Here is a 23082-nt window from a genome sequence, read left to right on the forward strand (position 1 = left end):
TAACTGATTTCATCTTCATTCAACTGATTTCATCTTCATTCAACTGATTTCATCTTTAACTGATTTCATCGTTAACTGATTTCATCTTCATTTAACTGATTTCATCGTTAACTGATTTCATCTTCATTTAACTGATTTCATCTTTAACTGATTTCATCGTTAACTGATTTCATCTTCATTTAACTGATTTCATCTTTAACTGATTTCATCGTTAACTGATTTCATCTTCATTTAACTGATTTCATCTTCATTTAACTGATTTCATCGTTAACTGATTTCATCGTTAACTGATTTCATCTTCATTTAACTGATTTCATCGTTAACTGATTTCATCGTTAACTGATTTCATCGTCAACTGATTTCATCTTTAACTGATTTCATCTTTAACTGATTTCATCTTCATTTAACTGATTTCATCTTTAACTGATTTCATCGTTAACTGATTTCATCTTCATTTAACTGATTTCATCTTTAACTGATTTCATCGTTAACTGATTTCATCTTCATTTAACTGATTTCATCGTTAACTGATTTCATCGTTAACTGATTTCATCTTCATTTAACTGATTTCATCTTCATTTAACTGATTTCATCTTTAACTGATTTCATCGTTAACTGATTTCATCTTCATTTAACTGATTTCATCGTTAACTGATTTCATCGTTAACTGATTTCATCGTTAACTGATTTAATCTTCATGTAACTGATTTCATCTGTAACTGATTTCATCTTTTACTGATTTCATCGTTAACTGATTTCATCTTCATTTAACTGATTTCATCTTTAACTGATTTCATCGTTAACTGATTTCATCTTCATTTAACTGATTTCATCGTTAACTGATTTCATCTTCATTTAACTGATTTCATCTTTAACTGATTTCATCGTTAACTGATTTCATCTTCATTTAACTGATTTCATCTGTAACTGATTTCATCGTTAACTGATTTCATCTTTAACTGATTTCATCTTTAACTGATTTCATCTTCATTTAACTGATTTAATCTTTAACTGATTTAATCTTCATGTAACTGATTTCATCGTTAACTGATTTCATCTTCATTTAACTGATTTCATCTGTAACTGATTTCATCGTTAACTGATTTCATCGTTAACTGATTTCATCTTCATTTAACTGATTTCATCGTTAACTGATTTCATCTTCATTTAACTGATTTCATCTTTAACTGATTTCATCTTCATGTAACTGATTTCATCTGTAACTGATTTCATCGTTAATTGATTTCATCGTTAACTGATTTCATCTTCATTTAACTGATTTCATCGTTAATTGATTTCATCGTTAACTGATTTCATCTTTAACTGATTTCATCGTTAACTGATTTCATCTTCATTTAACTGATTTCATCTTTAACTGATTTCATCGTTAACTGATTTCATCGTTAACTGATTTCATCTTTAACTGATTTCATCGTTAACTGATTTCATCTTCATTTAACTGATTTCATCTTTAACTGATTTCATCTGTAACTGATTTCATCTTTAACTGATTTCATCGTTTACTGATTTCATCTTCATTTAACTGATTTCATCGTTAACTGATTTCATCTTCGTTTAACTGATTTCAGCTTTAACTGATTTCATCGTTTACTGATTTCATCTTCATTCAACTAATTTCATCGTTAAATGATTTCATCTTTAACTGATTTCATCGTTAACTGATTTCATCTTTAACTGATTTCATCGTTAACTGATTTAATCTTCATGTAACTGATTTCATCTTTAACTCATTTCATCGTAAACTGATTTCATCTTCATTTAACTGATTTCATCGTTAACTGATTTCATCTTCATTTAACTGATTTCATCTTTAACTGATATCATCTTCATTTAACTGATTTCATCTTTAACTGATTTCATCTTCATTTGACTGATTTCATCTTTAACTGATTTCATCGTTAACTGATTTCATCTTCATTCAACTGATTTCATCTTTAACTGATTTCATCGTTAACTGATTTCATCTTCATTTAACTGATTTCATCGTTAACTGATTTCATCTTTAACTGATTTCATCGTTAACTGATTTCATCTTCATTTAACTTATTTCATTTTCATTCTTCATTTAACTGATTTCATCGTTAACTGATTTCATCTTTAACTGATTTCATCGTTAACTGATTTAATCTTCATGTAACTGATTTCATCTGTAACTGATTTCATCTTTAACTGATTTCATCGTTAACTGATTTCATCTTCATTTAACTGATTTCATCTTTAACTGATTTCATCGTTAACTGATTTCATCTTCATTTAACTGATTTCATTTTCATTCTTAATTTAACTGATTTCATCGTTAACTGATTTCATCTTTAACTGATTTCATCGTTAACTGATTTAATCTTCATGTAACTGATTTCATCTGTAACTGATTTCATCTTTAACTGATTTCATCGTTAACTGATTTCATCTTCATGTAACTGATTTCATCGTTAACTGATTTCATCTTCATTTAACTGATTTCATCTTTAACTGATTTCATCGTTAACTGATTTCATCTTCATTTAACTGATTTCATCTTTAACTGATTTCATCTTTAACTGATTTCATCTTCATTTAACTGATTTCATTTTCATTCTTCATTTAACTGATTTCATCGTTAACTGATTTCATCTTTAACTGATTTCATCGTTAACTGATTTAATCTTCATTTAACTGATTTCATCTTTAACTGATTTCATCGTTAACTGATTTCATCTTCATTTAACTGATTTCATCGTTAACTGATTTCATCTTCATTTAACTGATTTCATCTTTAACTGATTTCATCGTTAACTGATTTCATCTTCATTTAACTGATTTCATCGTTAACTGATTTCATCTTTAACTGATTTCATCGTTAACTGATTTCATCTTTAACTGATTTAATCTTCATGTAACTGATTTCATCTTTAACTGATTTCATCGTTAACTGATTTCATCTTCATTTAACTGATTTCATCGTTAACTGATTTCATCTTCATTTAACTGATTTCATCTTTAACTGATTTCATCTTCATTTAACTGATTTCATCTTTAACTGATTTCATCGTTAACTGATTTCATCTTTAACTGATTTAATCTTCATGTAACTGATTTCATCTTTAACTGATTTCATCGTTAACTGATTTCATCTTCATTTAACTGATTTCATCGTTAACTGATTTCATCTTCATTTAACTGATTTCATCTTTAACTGATTTCATCTTCATTTAACTGATTTCATCTTTAACTGATTTCATCGTTAACTGATTTCATCTTCATTTAACTGATTTCATCTTTAACTGATTTCATCGTTAACTGATTTCATCTTCATTTAACTGATTTCATCGTTAACTGATTTCATCTTTAACTGATTTCATCGTTAACTGATTTCATCTTCATTTAACTGATTTCATTTTCATTCTTCATTTAACTGATTTCATCGTTAACTGATTTCATCTTTAACTGATTTCATCGTTAAATGATTTAATCTTAATGTAACTGATTTCATCGTTAACTGATTTCATCTTCATTTAACTGATTTCATCGTTAACTGATTTCATCTTCATTTAACTGATTTCATCTTTAACTGATTTCATCGTTAACTGATTTCATCTTCATTTAACTGATTTCATTTTCATTCTTCATTTAACTGATTTCATCGTTAACTGATTTCATCTTCATGTAACTGATTTCATCTGTAACTGATTTCATCTTTAACTGATTTCATCTTCATTTAACTGATTTCATCGTTAACTGATTTCATCGTTAACTGATTTCATCTTTAACTGATTTCATCGTTAACTGATTTCATCTTTAACTGATTTCATCGTTAACTGATTTCATCTGTAACTGATTTCATCTTTAACTGATTTCATCGTTTACTGATTTCATCTTCATTTAACTGATTTCATCTTTAACTGATTTCATCTTCGTTTAACTGATTTCAGCTTTAACTGATTTCATCGTTTACTGATTTCATCTTCATTCAACTGATTTCATCGTTAACTGATTTCATCTTTAACTGATTTCATCGTTAACTGACTTCATCTTTAACTGATTTCATCGTTAACTGATTTAATCTTCATGTAACTGATTTCATCTTTAACTGATTTCATCGTTAACTGATTTCATCTTCATTTAACTGATTTCATCGTTAACTGATTTCATCTTCATTTAACTGATTTCATCTTTAACTGATTTCATCTTCATTTAACTGATTTCATCTTTAACTGATTTCATCGTTAACTGATTTCATCTTCATTCAACTGATTTCATCTTTAACTGATTTCATCGTTAACTGATTTCATCTTCATTTAACTGATTTCATCGTTAACTGATTTCATCTTCATTTAACTGATTTCATCTTTAACTGATTTCATCGTTAACTGATTTCATCTTCATTTAACTGATTTCATCGTTAACTGATTTCATCTTCATTTAACTGATTTCATCTTTAACTGATATCATCGTTAACTGATTTCATCTTCATTTAACTGATTTCATCTTTAACTGATTTCATCGTTAACTGATTTCATCTTCATTTAACTGATTTCATCTTCATTTAACTGATTTCATCGTTAACTGATTTCATCGTTAACTGATTTCATCTTCATTTAACTGATTTCATCGTTAACTGATTTCATCGTTAACTGATTTCATCGTCAACTGATTTCATCTTTAACTGATTTCATTTTTAACTGATTTCATCTTCATTTAACTGATTTCATCTTCATTTAACTGATTTCATCTTTAACTGATTTCATCTTCATTTAACTGATTTCATCGTTAACTGATTTCATCTTTAACTGATTTCATCTTCATTTAACTGATTTCATTTTTAACTGATTTCATCTTTAACTGATTTCATCTTCATTTAACTGATTTCATCGTTAACTGATTTCATCTTCATTTAACTGATTTCATCGTTAACTGATTTCATCGTTAACTGATTTCATCGTTAACTGATTTCATCTTCATTTAACTGATTTCATCGTTAACTGATTTCATCTGTAACTGATTTCATCTTCATTTAACTGATTTCATCTTTAACTGATTTCATCGTTAACTGATTTCATCTTCATTTAACTGATTTCATCGTTAACTGATTTCATCTTCATTTAACTGATTTCATCTTTAACTGATTTCATCGTTAACTGATTTCATCTTCATTTAACTGATTTCATCGTTAACTGATTTCATCTTCATTTAACTGATTTCATTTTCATTCTTCATTTAACTGATTTCATCTTTAACTGATTTCATCTTCATTTAACTGATTTAATCTTTAACTGATTTAATCTTCATGTAACTGATTTCATCTGTAACTGATTTCATCTTCATGTAACTGATTTCATCTGTAACTGATTTCATCTTTAACTGATTTTTTATCTTCATTTAACTGATTTCATCGTTAACTGATTTCATCGTTAACTGATTTCATCTTCATTTAACTGATTTCATCTTCATTTAACTGATTTCATCTTTAACTGATTTCATCGTTAACTGATTTCATCTTCATTTAACTGATTTCATCGTTAACTGATTTCATCTTCATTTAACTGATTTCATCGTTAACTGATTTCATCTTCATTTAACTGATTTCATCGTTAACTGATTTCATCTTTAACTGATTTCATCGTTAACTGATTTAATCTTCATGTAACTGATATCATCTGTAACTGATTTCATCTTTTACTGATTTCATTGTTAACTGATTTCATCTTCATTTAACTGATTTCATCTTTAACTGATTTCATCGTTAACTGATTTCATCTTCATTTAACTGATTTCATCGTTAACTGATTTCATCTTCATTTAACTGATTTCATCTTTAACTGATTTCATCGTTAACTGATTTCATCTTCATTTAACTGATTTCATCTTTAACTGATTTCATCGTTAACTGATTTCATCTTTAACTGATTTCATCGTTAACTGATTTCATCTTCATTTAACTGATTTCATCTTTAACTGATTTCATCGTTAACTGATTTCATCTGTAACTGATTTCATCTTTAACTGATTTCATCGTTTACTGATTTCATCTTCATTTAACTGATTTCATCGTTTACTGATTTCATCTTCGTTTAACTGATTTCAGCTTTAACTGATTTCATCGTTTACTGATTTCATCTTCATTCAACTGATTTCATCGTTAACTGATTTCATCTTTAACTGATTTCATCGTTAACTGATTTCATCTTTAACTGATTTCATCGTTAACTGATTTAATCTTCATGTAACTGATTTCATCTTTAACTGATTTCATCGTTAACTGATTTCATCTTCATTTAACTGATTTCATCGTTAACTGATTTCATCTTCATTTAACTGATTTCATCTTTAACTGATTTCATCTTCATTTAACTGATTTCATCTTTAACTGATTTCATCTTCATTTAACTGATTTCATCTTTAACTGATTTCATCGTTAACTGATTTCATCGTTAACTGATTTCATCTTCATTCAACTGATTTCATCTTTAACTGATTTCATCGTTAACTGATTTCATCTTCATTTAACTGATTTCATCGTTAACTGATTTCATCTTTAACTGATTTCATCGTTAACTGATTTCATCTTCATTTAACTGATTTCATCTTTAACTGATTTCATCTTTAACTGATTTCATCTTTAACTGATTTCATCGTTAACTGATTTCATCTTCATGTAACTGATTTCATCTGTAACTGATTTTATCTTTAACTGATTTCATCGTTAACTGATTTCATCTTCATTTAACTGATTTCATCGTTAACTGATTTCATCTTCATTTAACTGATTTCATCTTTAACTGATTTCATCGTTAACTGATTTCATCTTCATTTAACTGATTTCATTTTCATTCTTCATTTAACTGATTTCATCGTTAACTGATTTCATCTTTAACTGATTTCATCGTTAACTGATTTAATCTTCATGTAACTGATTTCATCTGTAACTGATTTCATCTTTAACTGATTTCATCGTTAACTGATTTCATCTTCATTTAACTGATTTCATCGTTAACTGATTTCATCTTCATTTAACTGATTTCATCTTTAACTGATTTCATCGTTAACTGATTTCATCTTCATTTAACTGATTTCATCTTTAACTGATTTCATCTTTAACTGATTTCATCTTCATTTAACTGATTTCATTTTCATTCTTCATTTAACTGATTTCATCGTTAACTGATTTCATCTTTAACTGATTTCATCGTTAACTGATTTAATCTTCATTTAACTGATTTCATCTTTAACTGATTTCATCGTTAACTGATTTCATCTTCATTTAACTGATTTCATCGTTAACTGATTTCATCGTTAACTGATTTCATCTTCATTTAACTGATTTCATCGTTAACTGATTTCATCTTCATTTAACTGATTTCATCTTTAACTGATTTCATCGTTAACTGATTTCATCTTCATTTAACTGATTTCATCGTTAACTGATTTCATCTTTAACTGATTTCATCGTTGACTGATTTCATCTTTAACTGATTTAATCTTCATGTAACTGATTTCATCTTTAACTGATTTCATCGTTAACTGATTTCATCTTCATTTAACTGATTTCATCGTTAACTGATTTCATCTTCATTTAACTGATTTCATCTTTAACTGATTTCATCTTCATTTAACTGATTTCATCTTTAACTGATTTCATCGTTAACTGATTTCATCTTCATTTAACTGATTTCATCTTTAACTGATTTCATCGTTAACTGATTTCATCTTCATTTAACTGATTTCATCGTTAACTGATTTCATCTTTAACTGATTTCATCGTTAACTGATTTCATCTTCATTTAACTGATTTCATTTTCATTCTTCATTTAACTGATTTCATCGTTAACTGATTTCATCTTTAACTGATTTCATCGTTAACTGATTTAATCTTCATGTAACTGATTTCATCGTTAACTGATTTCATCTTCATTTAACTGATTTCATCGTTAACTGATTTCATCTTCATTTAACTGATTTCATCTTTAACTGATTTCATCGTTAACTGATTTCATCTTCATTTAACTGATTTCATCTTTAACTGATTTCATCGTTAACTGATTTCATCTTCATTTAACTGATTTCATTTTCATTCTTCATTTAACTGATTTCATCGTTAACTGATTTCATCTTTAACTGATTTCATCGTTAACTGATTTAATCTTCATGTAACTGATTTCATCGTTAACTGATTTCATCTTCATTTAACTGATTTCATCGTTAACTGATTTCATCTTCATTTAACTGATTTCATCTTTAACTGATTTCATCTTCATTTAACTGATTTCATCTTTAACTGATTTCATCGTTAACTGATTTCATCTTCATTTAACTGATTTCATCTTTAACTGATTTCATCGTTAACTGATTTCATCTTCATTTAACTGATTTCATCGTTAACTGATTTCATCTTTAACTGATTTCATCGTTAACTGATTTCATCTTCATTTAACTGATTTCATTTTCATTCTTCATTTAACTGATTTCATCGTTAACTGATTTCATCTTTAACTGATTTCATCGTTAACTGATTTAATCTTCATGTAACTGATTTCATCGTTAACTGATTTCATCTTCATTTAACTGATTTCATCGTTAACTGATTTCATCTTCATTTAACTGATTTCATCTTTAACTGATTTCATCGTTAACTGATTTCATCTTCATTTAACTGATTTCATTTTCATTCTTCATTTAACTGATTTCATCGTTAACTGATTTCATCTTCATGTAACTGATTTCATCTGTAACTGATTTCATCTTTAACTGATTTCATCTTCATTTAACTGATTTCATCTTCATTTAACTGATTTCATCTTTAACTGATTTCATCGTTAACTGATTTCATCGTTAACTGATTTCATCTTTAACTGATTTCATCGTTAACTGATTTCATCTTTAACTGATTTCATCGTTAACTGATTTCATCTGTAACTGATTTCATCTTTAACTGATTTCATTGTTTACTGATTTCATCTTCATTTAACTGATTTCATCTTTAACTGATTTCATCTTCGTTTAACTGATTTCAGCTTTAACTGATTTCATCGTTTACTGATTTCATCTTCATTCAACTGATTTAATCGTTAACTGATTTCATCTTTAACTGATTTCATCGTTAACTGATTTCATCTTTAACTGATTTCATCGTTAACTGATTTAATCTTCATGTAACTGATTTCATCTTTAACTGATTTCATCGTTAACTGATTTCATCTTCATTTAACTGATTTCATCGTTAACTGATTTCATCTTCATTTAACTGATTTCATCTTTAACTGATTTCATCTTCATTTAACTGATTTCATCTTTAACTGATTTCATCGTTAACTGATTTCATCTTCATTCAACTGATTTCATCTTTAACTGATTTCATCGTTAACTGATTTCATCTTCATTTAACTGATTTCATCGTTAACTGATTTCATCTTCATTTAACTGATTTCATCTTTAACTGATTTCATCGTTAACTGATTTCATCTTCATTTAACTGATTTCATCGTTAACTGATTTCATCTTCATTTAACTGATTTCATCTTCATTTAACTGATTTCATCGTTAACTGATTTCATCTTCATTTAACTGATTTCATCTTTAACTGATTTCATCGTTAACTGATTTCATCTTCATTTAACTGATTTCATCTTCATTTAACTGATTTCATCGTTAACTGATTTCATCGTTAACTGATTTCATCTTCATTTAACTGATTTCATCGTTAACTGATTTCATCGTTAACTGATTTCATCGTCAACTGATTTCATCTTTAACTGATTTCATCTTTAACTGATTTCATCTTCATTTAACTGATTTCATCTTCATTTAACTGATTTCATCTTTAACTGATTTCATCTTCATTTAACTGATTTCATCGTTAACTGATTTCATCTTTAACTGATTTCATCTTCATTTAACTGATTTCATCTTTAACTGATTTCATCTTCATTTAACTGATTTCATCGTTAACTGATTTCATCTTCATTTAACTGATTTCATCGTTAACTGATTTCATCGTTAACTGATTTCATCGTTAACTGATTTCATCTTCATTTAACTGATTTCATCGTTAACTGATTTCATCTGTAACTGATTTCATCTTCATTTAACTGATTTCATCTTTAACTGATTTCATCGTTAACTGATTTCATCTTCATTTAACTGATTTCATCGTTAACTGATTTCATCTTCATTTAACTGATTTCATCTTTAACTGATTTCATCGTTAACTGATTTCATCTTCATTTAACTGATTTCATCGTTAACTGATTTCATCTTCATTTAACTGATTTCATTTTCATTCTTCATTTAACTGATTTCATCTTTAAGTGATTTCATCTTCATTTAACTGATTTAATCTTTAACTGATTTAATCTTCATGTAACTGATTTCATCTGTAACTGATTTCATCTTCATGTAACTGATTTCATCTGTAACTGATTTCATCTTTAACTGATTTTTTATCTTCATTTAACTGATTTCATCGTTAACTGATTTCATCGTTAACTGATTTCATCTTCATTTAACTGATTTCATCTTCATTTAACTGATTTCATCTTTAACTGATTTCATCGTTAACTGATTTCATCTTCATTTAACTGATTTCATCGTTAACTGATTTCATCTTCATTTAACTGATTTCATCGTTAACTGATTTCATCGTTAACTGATTTCATCTTCATTTAACTGATTTCATCGTTAACTGATTTCATCTTCATTTAACTGATTTCATCTTTAACTGATTTCATCGTTAACTGATTTCATCTTCATTTAACTGATTTCATCTTTAACTGATTTCATCGTTAACTGATTTCATCTTTAACTGATTTCATCTTTAACTGATTTCATCGTTAACTGATTTCATCTTTAACTGATTTCATCGTTAACTGATTTCATCTTCATTTAACTGATTTCATCTTTAACTGATTTCATCGTTAACTGATTTCATCTGTAACTGATTTCATCTTTAACTGATTTCATCGTTTACTGATTTCATCTTCATTTAACTGATTTCATCGTTAACTGATTTCATCTTCGTTTAACTGATTTCAGCTTTAACTGATTTCATCGTTTACTGATTTCATCTTCATTCAACTGATTTCATCGTTAACTGATTTCATCTTTAACTGATTTCATCGTTAACTGATTTCATCTTTAACTGATTTCATCGTTAACTGATTTAATCTTCATGTAACTGATTTCATCTTTAACTGATTTCATCGTTAACTGATTTCATCTTCATTTAACTGATTTCATCGTTAACTGATTTCATCTTCATTTAACTGATTTCATCTTTAACTGATTTCATCTTCATTTAACTGATTTCATCTTTAACTGATTTCATCTTCATTTAACTGATTTCATCTTTAACTGATTTCATCGTTAACTGATTTCATCTTCATTCAACTGATTTCATCTTTAACTGATTTCATCGTTAACTGATTTCATCTTCATTTAACTGATTTCATCGTTAACTGATTTCATCTTTAACTGATTTCATCGTTAACTGATTTCATCTTCATTTAACTGATTTCATTTTCATTCTTCATTTAACTGATTTCATCGTTAACTGATTTCATCTTTAACTGATTTCATCGTTAACTGATTTCATCTTCATGTAACTGATTTCATCTGTAACTGATTTCATCTTTAACTGATTTCATCGTTAACTGATTTCATCTTCATTTAACTGATTTCATCGTTAACTGATTTCATCTTCATTTAACTGATTTCATCTTTAACTGATTTCATCGTTAACTGATTTCATCTTCATTTAACTGATTTCATTTTCATTCTTCATTTAACTGATTTCATCGTTAACTGATTTCATCTTTAACTGATTTCATCGTTAACTGATTTAATCTTCATGTAACTGATTTCATCTGTAACTGATTTCATCTTTAACTGATTTCATCGTTAACTGATTTCATCTTCATTTAACTGATTTCATCGTTAACTGATTTCATCTTCATTTAACTGATTTCATCTTTAACTGATTTCATCGTTAACTGATTTCATCTTCATTTAACTGATTTCATCTTTAACTGATTTCATCTTTAACTGATTTCATCTTCATTTAACTGATTTCATTTTCATTCTTCATTTAACTGATTTCATCGTTAACTGATTTCATCGTTAACTGATTTCATCTTCATTTAACTGATTTCATCGTTAACTGATTTCATCGTTAACTGATTTCATCTTCATTTAACTGATTTCATCGTTAACTGATTTCATCTTCATTTAACTGATTTCATCTTTAACTGATTTCATCGTTAACTGATTTCATCTTCATTTAACTGATTTCATCGTTAACTGATTTCATCTTCATTTAACTGATTTCATCTTTAACTGATTTCATCTTCATTTAACTGATTTCATCGTTAACTGATTTCATCTTCATTTAACTGATTTCATCTTTAACTGATTTCATCGTTAACTGATTTCATCTTCATTTAACTGATTTCATCTTCATTTAACTGATTTCATCGTTAACTGATTTCATCGTTAACTGATTTCATCTTCATTTAACTGATTTCATCGTTAACTGATTTCATCGTTAACTGATTTCATCGTCAACTGATTTCATCTTTAACTGATTTCATCTTTAACTGATTTCATCTTCATTTAACTGATTTCATCTTCATTTAACTGATTTCATCTTTAACTGATTTCATCTTCATTTAACTGATTTCATCGTTAACTGATTTCATCTTCGTTTAACTGATTTCAGCTTTAACTGATTTCATCGTTTACTGATTTCATCTTCATTCAACTGATTTCATCGTTAACTGATTTCATCTTTAACTGATTTCATCGTTAACTGATTTCATCTTTAACTGATTTCATCGTTAACTGATTTAATCTTCATGTAACTGATTTCATCTTTAACTGATTTCATCGTTAACTGATTTCATCTTCATTTAACTGATTTCATCGTTAACTGATTTCATCTTCATTTAACTGATTTCATCTTTAACTGATTTCATCTTCATTTAACTGATTTCATCTTTAACTGATTTCATCTTCATTTAACTGATTTCATCTTTAACTGATTTCATCGTTAACTGATTTCATCTTCATTCAACTGATTTCATCTTTAACTGATTTCATCGTTAACTGATTTCATCTTCATTTAACTGATTTCATCGTTAACTGATTTCATCTTTAACTGATTTCATCGTTAACTGATTTCATCTTCATTTAACTGATTTCATTTTCATTCTTCATTTAACTGATTTCATCGTTAACTGATTTCATCTTTAACTGATTTCATCGTTAACTGATTTCATCTTCATGTAACTGATTTCATCTGTAACTGATTTCATCTTTAACTGATTTCATCGTTAACTGATTTCATCTTCATTTAACTGATTTCATCGTTAACTGATTTCATCTTCATTTAACTGATTTCATCTTTAACTGATTTCATCGTTAACTGATTTCATCTTCATTTAACTGATTTCATTTTCATTCTTCATTTAACTGATTTCATCGTTAACTGATTTCATCTTTAACTGATTTCATCGTTAACTGATTTAATCTTCATGTAACTGATTTCATCTGTAACTGATTTCATCTTTAACTGATTTCATCGTTAACTGATTTCATCTTCATTTAACTGATTTCATCGTTAACTGATTTCATCTTCATTTAACTGATTTCATCTTTAACTGATTTCATCGTTAACTGATTTCATCTTCATTTAACTGATTTCATCTTTAACTGATTTCATCTTTAACTGATTTCATCTTCATTTAACTGATTTCATTTTCATTCTTCATTTAACTGATTTCATCGTTAACTGATTTCATCGTTAACTGATTTCATCTTCATTTAACTGATTTCATCGTTAACTGATTTCATCGTTAACTGATTTCATCTTCATTTAACTGATTTCATCGTTAACTGATTTCATCTTCATTTAACTGATTTCATCTTTAACTGATTTCATCGTTAACTGATTTCATCTTCATTTAACTGATTTCATCGTTAACTGATTTCATCTTCATTTAACTGATTTCATCTTTAACTGATTTCATCTTCATTTAACTGATTTCATCGTTAACTGATTTCATCTTCATTTAACTGATTTCATCTTTAACTGATTTCATCGTTAACTGATTTCATCTTCATTTAACTGATTTCATCTTCATTTAACTGATTTCATCGTTAACTGATTTCATCGTTAACTGATTTCATCTTCATTTAACTGATTTCATCGTTAACTGATTTCATCGTTAACTGATTTCATCGTCAACTGATTTCATCTTTAACTGATTTCATCTTTAACTGATTTCATCTTCATTTAACTGATTTCATCTTCATTTAACTGATTTCATCTTTAACTGATTTCATCTTCATTTAACTGATTTCATCGTTAACTGATTTCATCTTTAACTGATTTCATCTTCATTTAACTGATTTCATCTTTAACTGATTTCATCTTCATTTAACTGATTTCATCGTTAACTGATTTCATCTTCATTTAACTGATTTCATCGTTAACTGATTTCATCGTTAACTGATTTCATCGTTAACTGATTTCATCTTCATTTAACTGATTTCATCGTTAACTGATTTCATCTGTAACTGATTTCATCTTCATTTAACTGATTTCATCTTTAACTGATTTCATCGTTAACTGATTTCATCTTCATTTAACTGATTTCATCGTTAACTGATTTCATCTTCATTTAACTGATTTCATCTTTAACTGATTTCATCGTTAACTGATTTCATCTTCATTTAACTGATTTCATCGTTAACTGATTTCATCTTCATTTAACTGATTTCATTTTCATTCTTCATTTAACTGATTTCATCTTTAAGTGATTTCATCTTCATTTAACTGATTTAATCTTTAACTGATTTAATCTTCATGTAACTGATTTCATCTGTAACTGATTTCATCTTCATGTAACTGATTTCATCTGTAACTGATTTCATCTTTAACTGATTTTTTATCTTCATTTAACTGATTTCATCGTTAACTGATTTCATCGTTAACTGATTTCATCTTCATTTAACTGATTTCATCTTCATTTAACTGATTTCATCTTTAACTGATTTCATCGTTAACTGATTTCATCTTCATTTAACTGATTTCATCGTTAACTGATTTCATCTTCATTTAACTGATTTCATCGTTAACTGATTTCATCGTTAACTGATTTCATCTTCATTTAACTGATTTCATCGTTAACTGATTTCATCTTCATTTAACTGATTTCATCTTTAACTGATTTCATCGTTAACTGATTTCATCTTCATTTAACTGATTTCATCTTTAACTGATTTCATCGTTAACTGATTTCATCTTTAACTGATTTCATCTTTAACTGATTTCATCGTTAACTGATTTCATCTTTAACTGATTTCATCGTTAACTGATTTCATCTTCATTTAACTGATTTCATCTTTAACTGATTTCATCGTTAACTGATTTCATCTGTAACTGATTTCATCTTTAACTGATTTCATCGTTTACTGATTTCATCTTCATTTAACTGATTTCATCGTTAACTGATTTCATCTTCGTTTAACTGATTTCAGCTTTAACTGATTTCATCGTTTACTGATTTCATCTTCATTCAACTGATTTCATCGTTAACTGATTTCATCTTTAACTGATTTCATCGTTAACTGATTTCATCTTTAACTGATTTCATCGTTAACTGATTTAATCTTCATGTAACTGATTTCATCTTTAACTGATTTCATCGTTAACTGATTTCATCTTCATTTAACTGATTTCATCGTTAACTGATTTCATCTTCATTTAACTGATTTCATCTTTAACTGATTTCATCTTCATTTAACTGATTTCATCTTTAACTGATTTCATCTTCATTTAACTGATTTCATCTTTAACTGATTTCATCGTTAACTGATTTCATCTTCATTCAACTGATTTCATCTTTAACTGATTTCATCGTTAACTGATTTCATCTTCATTTAACTGATTTCATCGTTAACTGATTTCATCTTTAACTGATTTCATCGTTAACTGATTTCATCTTCATTTAACTGATTTCATTTTCATTCTTCATTTAACTGATTTCATCGTTAACTGATTTCATCTTTAACTGATTTCATCGTTAACTGATTTCATCTTCATGTAACTGATTTCATCTGTAACTGATTTCATCTTTAACTGATTTCATCGTTAACTGATTTCATCTTCATTTAACTGATTTCATCGTTAACTGATTTCATCTTCATTTAACTGATTTCATCTTTAACTGATTTCATCGTTAACTGATTTCATCTTCATTTAACTGATTTCATTTTCATTCTTCATTTAACTGATTTCATCGTTAACTGATTTCATCTTTAACTGATTTCATCGTTAACTGATTTAATCTTCATGTAACTGATTTCATCTGTAACTGATTTCATCTTTAACTGATTTCATCGTTAACTGATTTCATCTTCATTTAACTGATTTCATCGTTAACTGATTTCATCTTCATTTAACTGATTTCATCTTTAACTGATTTCATCGTTAACTGATTTCATCTTCATTTAACTGATTTCATCTTTAACTGATTTCATCTTTAACTGATTTCATCTTCATTTAACTGATTTCATTTTCATTCTTCATTTAACTGATTTCATCGTTAACTGATTTCATCGTTAACTGATTTCATCTTCATTTAACTGATTTCATCGTTAACTGATTTCATCGTTAACTGATTTCATCTTCATTTAACTGATTTCATCGTTAACTGATTTCATCGTTAACTGATTTCATCTTTAACTGATTTCATCGTTAACTGATTTAATCTTCATGTAACTGATTTCATCTTTAACTGATTTCATCGTTAACTGATTTCATCTTCATTTAACTGATTTCATCGTTAACTGATTTCATCTTCATTTAACTGATTTCATCTTTAACTGATTTCATCTTCATTTAACTGATTTCATCTTTAACTGATTTCATCGTTAACTGATTTCATCTTCATTCAACTGATTTCATCTTTAACTGATTTCATCGTTAACTGATTTCATCTTCATTTAACTGATTTCATCGTTAACTGATTTCATCTTTAACTGATTTCATCGTTAACTGATTTCATCTTCATTTAACTGATTTCATCTGTAACTGATTTCATCTTCATTTAACTGATTTCAACTTTAACTGATTTCATCGTTAACTGATTTCATCTTCATTTAACTGATTTCATCTTTAACTGATTTCATCGTTAACTGATTTCATCTTCATTTAACTGATTTCATCGTTAACTGATTTCATCTTTAACTGATTTCATCGTTAACTGATTTCATCTTTAACTGATTTCATCGTTAACTGATTTCATCTTCATTTAACTGATTTCATCGTTAACTGATTTCATCTTCATTTAACTGATTTCATCTTTAACTGATTTCATCGTTAACTGATTTCATCTTCATTTAACTGATTTCATCGTTAACTGATTTCATCTTTAACTGATTTCATCGTTAACTGATTTCATCTTCATTTAACTGATTTCATCGTTAACTGATTTCATCGTTAACTGATTTCATCTTCATTTAACTGATTTCATCGTTAACTGATTTCATCGTTAACTGATTTCATCTTCATTTAACTGATTTCATCTTTAACTGATTTCATCTGTAAGTGATTTCATCTTTAACTGATTTCATCTTTAACTGATTTCATCTTCATTTAACTGATTTCATTTTCATTCTTCATTTAACTGATTTCATCGTTAACTGATTTCATCTTTAACTGATTTCATCGTTAACTGATTTAATCTTCATGTAACTGATTTCATCTGTAACTGATTTCATCTTTAACTGATTTCATCTTCATTTAACTGATTTCATCTTCATTTAACTGATTTCATCGTTAACTGATTTCATCGTTAACTGATTTCATCGTTAACTGATTTCATCTTTAACTGATTTCATTGTTAACTGATTTCATCTTCATTTAACTGATTTCATCGTTAACTGATTTCATCTTCATTTAACTGATTTCATCTTTAACTGATTTCATCGTTAACTGATTTCTTCTTCATTTAACTGATTTCATCGTTAACTGATTTCATCTTTAACTGATTTCATCGTTAACTGATTTAATCTTCATGTAACTGATTTCATCTTTAACTGATTTCATCGTTAACTGATTTCATCTTCATTTAACTGATTTCATCGTTAACTGATTTCATCTTCATTTAACTGATTTCATCTTTAACTGATTTCATCTTCATTTAACTGATTTCATCTTTAACTGATTTCATCGTTAACTGATTTCATCTTCATTCAACTGATTTCATCTTTAACTGATTTCATCGTTAACTGATTTCATCTTCATTTAACTGATTTCATCGTTAACTGATTTCATCTTTAGCTGATTTCATCGTTAACTGATTTCATCTTCATTTAACTGATTTCATTTTCATTCTTCATTTAACTGATTTCATCGTTAACTGATTTCATCTTCATTTAACTGATTTCATCGTTAACTGATTTCATCGTTAACTGATTTCATCTTCATTTAACTGATTTCATCTTCATTTAACTGATTTCATCGTTAACTGATTTCATCGTTAACTGATTTCATCTTCATTTAACTGATTTCATCTTTAAATGATTTCATCTTTAACTGATTTAATCTTCATGTAACTGATTTCATCTGTAACTGATTTCATCTTTAACTGATTTCATCGTTAACTGATTTCATCTTCATTTAACTGATTTCATTTTCATTCTTCATTTAACTGATTTCATCGTTAACTGATTTCATCGTTAACTGATTTCATCGTTAACTGATTTAATCTTCATGTAACTGATTTCATCTTCATTTAACTGATTTCATCTTCATTTAACTGATTTCATCTTCATTTAACTGATTTCATCGTTAACTGATTTCATCGTTAACTGATTTCATCGTTAACTGATTTCATCTTCATTTAACTGATTTCATCGTTAACTGATTTCATCTTCATTTAACTGATTTCATCTTTAACTGATTTCATCGTTAACTGATTTCATCTTCATTTAACTGATTTCATCGTTAACTGATTTCATCGTTAACTGATTTCATCTTTAACTGATTTCATCGTTAACTGATTTCATCTTCATTTAACTGATTTCATCGTTAACTGATTTCATCTTCATGTAACTGATTTCATCGTTAACTGATTTCATCTTTAACTGATTTCATCTTCATTTAACTGATTTCATCTTTAACTGATTTCATCTTCGTTTAACTGATTTCAGCTTTAACTGATTTCATCGTTTACTGATTTCATCTTCATTCAACTGATTTCATCTTTAACTGATTTCATCGTTAACTGATTTCATCTTCATTTAACTGATTTCATCTTTAACTGATTTCATCTTCATTCAACTGATTTCATCTTTAACTGATTTCATCGTTAACTGATTTCATCTTCATTTAACTGATTTCATCGTTAACTGATTTCATCTTTAACTGATTTCATCGTTAACTGATTTCATCTTCATTTAACTGATTTCATCTGTAACTGATTTCATCTTCATTTAACTGATTTCAACTTTAACTGATTTCATCGTTAACTGATTTCATCTTCATTTAACTGATTTCATCTTTAACTGATTTCATCGTTAACTGATTTCATCTTCATTTAACTGATTTCATCGTTAACTGATTTCATCTTTAACTGATTTCATCGTTAACTGATTTCATCTTTAACTGATTTCATCGTTAACTGATTTCATCTTCATTTAACTGATTTCATCGTTAACTGATTTCATCTTCATTTAACTGATTTCATCTTTAACTGATTTCATCGTTAACTGATTTCATCTTCATTTAACTGATTTCATCGTTAACTGATTTCATCTTTAACTGATTTCATCGTTAACTGATTTCATCTTCATTTAACTGATTTCATCGTTAACTGATTTCATCGTTAACTGATTTCATCTTCATTTAACTGATTTCATCGTTAACTGATTTCATCGTTAACTGATTTCATCTTCATTTAACTGATTTCATCTTCATTTAACTGATTTCATCGTTAACTGATTTCATCGTTAACTGATTTCATCTTTAACTGATTTCATCGTTAACTGATTTCATCTTCATTTAACTGATTTCATCGTTAACTGATTTCATCTTCATTTAACTGATTTCATCTTTAACTGATTTCATCGTTAACTGATTTCTTCTTCATTTAACTGATTTCATCGTTAACTGATTTCATCTTTAACTGATTTCATCGTTAACTGATTTAATCTTCATGTAACTGATTTCATCTTTAACTGATTTCATCGTTAACTGATTTCATCTTTAACTGATTTCATCGTTAACTGATTTCATCTTCATTTAACTGATTTCATCTTTAACTGATTTCATCTTCATTTAACTGATTTCATCTTTAACTGATTTCATCGTTAACTGATTTCATCTTCATTCAACTGATTTCATCTTTAACTGATTTCATCGTTAACTGATTTCATCTTCATTTAACTGATTTCATCGTTAACTGATTTCATCTTTAGCTGATTTCATCGTTAACTGATTTCATCTTCATTTAACTGATTTCATTTTCATTCTTCATTTAACTGATTTCATCGTTAACTGATTTCATCTTCATTTAACTGATTTCATCGTTAACTGATTTCATCGTTAACTGATTTCATCTTCATTTAACTGATTTCATCTTCATTTAACTGATTTCATCGTTAACTGATTTCATCTTCATTTAACTGATTTCATCTTTAACTGATTTCATCTTTAACTGATTTAATCTTCATGTAACTGATTTCATCTGTAACTGATTTCATCTTTAACTGATTTCATCGTTAACTGATTTCATCTTCATTTAACTGATTTCATTTTCATTCTTCATTTAACTGATTTCATCGTTAACTGATTTCATCGTTAACTGATTTCATCGTTAACTGATTTAATCTTCATGTAACTGATTTCATCTTCATTTAACTGATTTCATCTTCATTTAACTGATTTCATCTTCATTTAACTGATTTCATCGTTAACTGATTTCATCGTTAACTGATTTCATCTTTAACTGATTTCATCGTTAACTGATTTCATCTTCATTTAACTGATTTCATCGTTAACTGATTTCATCTTCATTTAACTGATTTCATCTTTAACTGATTTCATCGTTAACTGATTTCTTCTTCATTTAACTGATTTCATCGTTAACTGATTTCATCTTTAACTGATTTCATCGTTAACTGATTTCATCTTTAACTGATTTCATCGTTAACTGATTTAATCTTCATGTAACTGATTTCATCTTTAACTGATTTCATCGTTAACTGATTTCATCTTCATTTAATTGATTTCATCGTTAACTGATTTCATCTTCATTTAACTGATTTCATCTTTAACTGATTTCATCTTCATTTAACTGATTTCATCTTTAACTGATTTCATCGTTAACTGATTTAATCTTCATGTAACTGATTTCATCTGTAACTGATTTCATCTTCATGTAACTGATTTCATCTTTAACTGATTTCATCGTTAACTGATTTCATCTTCACTTAACTGATTTCATCTTCATTTAACTGATTTCATCTTTAACTGATTTCATCGTTAACTGATTTCATCTTCATTTAACTGATTTCATCGTTAACTGATTTCATCTTTAACTGATTTCATCGTTAACTGATTTAATCTTCATGTAACTGATTTCATCTGTAACTGATTTCATCTTTAACTGATTTCATCGTTAACTGATTTCATCTTCATTTAACTGATTTCATCGTTAACTGATTTCATCTTCATTTAACTGATTTCATCTTTAACTGATTTCATCGTTAACTGATTTCATCTTCATTTAACTGATTTCATTTTCATTCTTCATTTAACTGATTTCATCTTTAATTGATTTCATCTTCATTTAACTGATTTAATCTTTAACTGATTTAATCTTCATGTAACTGATTTCATCTGTAACTGACTTCATCTTTAACTGATTTCATCTTCATTTAACTGATTTCATCGTTAACTAATTTCATCTTCATTTAACTGATTTCATCTTTAACTGATTTCATCGTTAACTGATTTCATCTTCATTTAACTGATTTCATTTTCATTCTTCATTTAACTGATTTCATCTTTAACTGATTTCATCTTCATTTAACTGATTTCATCTTTAACTGATTAAATCTTCATGTAACTGATTTCATCTGTAACTGATTTCATCTTCATGTAACTGATTTCATCTTTAACTGATTTCATCGTTAACTGATTTCATCTTCATTTAACTGATTTCATCTTTAACTGATTTCATCGTTAACTGATTTCATCTTCATTTAACTGATTTCATTTTCATTCTTCATTTAACTGATTTCATCTTTAACTGATTTCATCTTCATGTAACTGATTTCATCTTCATGTAACTGATTTCATCTTTAACTGATTTCATCTTTAACTGATTTCATCGTTAACTGATTTCATCTTCATTTAACTGATTTCATTTTCATTCTTCATTTAACTGATTTCATCGTTAACTGATTTCATCTTCATTTAACTGATTTCATCTTTAACTGATTTCATCGTTAACTGATTTCATCTTCATTTAACTGATTTCATTTTCATTCTTCATTTAACTGATTTCATCTTTAACTGATTTCATCTTCATTTAACTGATTTCATCTTTAACTGATTCAATCTTCATGTAACTGATTTCATCTGTAACTGATTTCATCTTCATGTAACTGATTTCATCTTTAACTGATTTCATCGTTAACTGATTTCATCTTCATTTAACTGATTTCATCTTTAACTGATTTCATCGTTAACTGATTTCATCTTCATTTAACTGATTTCATTTTCATTCTTCATTTAACTGATTTCATCTTTAACTGATTTCATCTTCATGTAACTGATTTCATCTTTAACTGATTTCATCGTTAACTGATTTCATCTTCATTTAACTGATTTCATCTTTAACTGATTTCATCTTCATGTAACTGATTTCATCTTTAACTGATTTCATCTTTAACTGATTTCATCGTTAACTGATTTCATCTTCATTTAACTGATTTCATTTTCATTCTTCATTTAACTGATTTCATCGTTAACTGATTTCATCTTTAACTGATTTCATCGTTAACTGATTTAATCTTCAT

Source organism: Semicossyphus pulcher, unplaced genomic scaffold, assembly GCF_022749685.1.
Source record: "Semicossyphus pulcher isolate SPU_LCO1_2020_fin unplaced genomic scaffold, fSemPul1.0.p SCAF_11, whole genome shotgun sequence".
Classification (NCBI taxonomy): domain Eukaryota; kingdom Metazoa; phylum Chordata; class Actinopteri; order Labriformes; family Labridae; genus Semicossyphus; species Semicossyphus pulcher.